Genomic DNA, 3,786 nt, shown 5'->3' with positions numbered 1-3,786 from the left:
CAGTCAATGTATTCGTCTTTATATTAAAGGAGCGTGAGAACAGGCGACGTGCACTAGTCGATTCGGTAGTCACTTAGTATTGGTTGATGCGCCACGTTACCGCTGGCTCTTTCGTCAGCACTGTGCGATGAATGATTATATTCTACCGCTGTCCTATAACAAAAATTTTGTTGAATTTGTTCTTTAACAATTATTATCTTTTTAGACAACGTTTAAAGCATATTTCTTATTATTTATCACTACTAATAATAGAAATAAAAAATATTGTATTTTTTTCCAACATTCCAAAATAGTCAACTTTACCCTTTTCTTACAAAACGTTTTGTAGGGTTGATAACAATTNCATTCCAAAATAGTCAACTTTACCCTTTTCTTACAAAACGTTTTGTAGGGTTGATAACAATTTTAGGACGATTGCTTAATGAGTTACAAGCATTTTAATACATAGAGTGTGTATGAAGTATGGGTTCAGTTCGAATTGGTGTATATTTATAATGCTTATCACAATTGCCATTCATATTCACTCTATGCAATAAAATGCTTGAAACTCGATGAGTAGTTGTACTGAAACTGATATAAATTTTCATATATTTCGATAAGAAAAAAAGACAAGAAAAAAGGGTATTTTAAAATTTTGAAAAAATTAGTGATAAATAATAAAATATATGCTTTAAACGTAGTTTAAGAAGGAAATAATAATTAAAAATTAATTTCAACAAAATTATAATTGTATCATAATTATGAGCGTTGTCAGTAAGGTTGAGGTCACCTCTAGAAATTTTTTTTTTTTTGAAAAAAATATACCCCTAGAATTGTTCCATTAGTTAAAAAATTAAGTTGTACAGAATTTGGTTAAATGATTATCACTCATTCAATATGAATGAGTGATTAAATCATTGTAAGGTAGAGTAGACTTCAAATAAATGGGATAGAGACTTAGGGCAAAAAAAATATTTTAAGTAAAATACCAGATGTTTCATATTATTCTTTTTTTTGTAGAACAGATATATCTATTTTTTATCACAGTTAATATATTTGACAATTTGTAAATTATTTATAAATAACAATTAATCACACTGTAATATATTATACAAATGTAGCAAATAGACATTGGTATTATTGTAATTTAAATCGATAAAAATTTTCATAAACAAAAAAATAAATCATATAAATTTATTATTATACTACAGCAAATAAATTAAAGGAAACACTTTATATTACAATTTAAATTACGTCAAATGACAATTTATATTCAAATAATTGAAGTTTTTAATACAGTAATACTTTAAATAATATACCTGTAATATACCTTTTAAATACTTATAATAGTAAAAAAGATTGTCACTTTTAATAGTTCTTTTAGAAAAATAAAAAATTTACTTTTAAACTTTTTTAATTGTTATTACAAATATTATGAAATCGTTTACTATTGTAACATTTTCGCTTATTTTGTTGGGTGGTGTTTTATTGACATCATGTCATCAGACAAACGTTGTTGATATATTGAATTCACTTCTTAAGGTAGAAAAATGGTCGTTCTCGGACAAATACACTTGGTACAAAACTAATGCTCTTGAAGTATTAAATATTAATAAGAAGTGATTCTATGAATACTGTTACTGAAGATAACGTGGACGAAAAACTATTACAAACATCTTTATTGATAAGATATGAGTACGCAAAAACTATTCATTGGCTTGCTGACATGTTAACTTTTATGTATAATGATTGTTGTGTTAAAAGTGATGAAGAAAGTATCGAGATACAAAAAGAATTTATGAGAAAATTTAAATCAACTCTTACAAAAGCAAAAAATGTAACAACACGTTTTTTAAGCGCATTACAATTCATAGACAATTTAAAAGTAAGCGTTGAAAAACAAATTTTGTATGATTTAAGTGATATAATGAATAGCTTTAACGAAATTGAAATCAATACAGAATTAAATGATGATAGGTTCTATATTTTATACGTAGATATTAACAAATTGTTAAAAAGTATAATCGACGACACAGAAAACTATATAGATATGTGTCATGATGATGATGATGATGAAGATGATGATGATGATGATAATGATCCACTTGATGGGGATTTAATGGAAGAGAAATTACAAAATACATATAGGACTCAAATGATAAAAAATTTTTGTTACGTAAAAAATGAAATTTCTAAAAAATTTAAAAAAAAAAATAGCACACCTTTTGATTTTCTTCTTGAACACATTACCAAAAGTATCGATGATATAATTAAAATCAATTACACCGATCTTGGATTCGAATATGACAAGATGACAAAAACAAGTTTCTATAACCTGTAAAAAAAAAAACTAGTGTAAAATACTTCAATTAAGTTTTAAGTGATATTCTGATTGTATTAGTAAGTTTCAAATTTAAACAAGAGAAAACATACTAAATTTTCATTGTATAATTTTTGTATTCAAAGAATTATAAATAAATGACGTGAAGACAATAATCATATAACAATAATAAAACAAAAATATTAAAAGTTGTATAATAAGTAACTTAAAACTAAAAGATGTAGGGGAATATCCTTATTACTAAAACGGTCGACAAAGCGGCTATGAATAAAATAAAAAAGATAGGTCTTTATTAGAAACGCTCTCTACCCCAAACATTATGGACCCCAGAGGTGCGTTGAGTGGTTGAAACCAGCTGCACAATAAGACCTAGATAATGTAATTCTAAGCAGTATAAATTAAAGTAGATATTAGTTAAGATACTTGTGCCAGTTATTAGTCTAATAATATAATTATATTAGTGTATAAACCGTTTTCGATAATGTGATATTAATATTATTCAGCTTTGTCATAAGTGTGTGATGAATTATGTCATTAAAATAAAATACAAACTAGCTATACAATCAAAATATCAAATTTATTTTTTAATATATTAAGCACTCCAAGCTATCACTATTCATTTATTTAGTTAAGCTGCACGGAAATCTTTTTGTGTCACGTATTATGAAGTCTAGGCGGTGCACATTTATCATTATATAATTTGCATTAGAATATTCCTGTTTTTTTTAATTTAATAAATAAAATTGAAAATTATTAAAATTGTATAAACATTGTTTGAACTTATTTATTTAAAGCATTTAGATAATGATAAAGCAAAAGCGCTTTCAATTTTAAAATAGTCCCGTAATAGTGTTAGCACGCTGTTTATTCCAATAACCTATACATCTACAAAATGATTCTTTTATTAACACTAGCCGCTTAATTATTCTTAAAATATTAAGTTTTTTGAAAAAAAAATTTGTTTTCAATATGTTTGTTAGTTCCATATGATAATTAAATAATATTCATGATTTTTGGATCCATCCCTTATATCTTATAGGGTTGTCAACTTTATTTTTGTAAACAGCAACTACATATTAAACTAGCTTATACAATAGAAAGTGGTCTAATTAAAAAAAATGACTGATCGATAACCACTTTTGGACCTGCACCTCGGAAGTTATTCTCATTTTTATACCTAGATGGGACAAAGAGTACAGCCGGGAAACGTCTAGTAATAAAAATAACAGCACCCTATCCTACCTAAAGTCATTACATTAAATTGTTAATAACTTCTAAAGTACTGGTCCAAAAGTTGTTATCGGAGTCGTTTAAGTCGTTTTCTTAATTAGTCCATTTTCTATTTTATAATCTAGTTTAATATGAATGTTGTCATTTAAAAAAATAAAGTTAATAATCCAGAATATACAAGGGATGGACCTAAAAATTATATTATAACAGATAAATAAAAATACATATGGAACTAA

This window comes from Daktulosphaira vitifoliae, unplaced genomic scaffold (assembly GCF_025091365.1).
Source record: "Daktulosphaira vitifoliae isolate Bord-2020 unplaced genomic scaffold, ASM2509136v1 Scaffold_2, whole genome shotgun sequence".
NCBI lineage: Eukaryota > Metazoa > Arthropoda > Insecta > Hemiptera > Phylloxeridae > Daktulosphaira > Daktulosphaira vitifoliae.
This window is presented reverse-complemented; position numbering follows the sequence as displayed.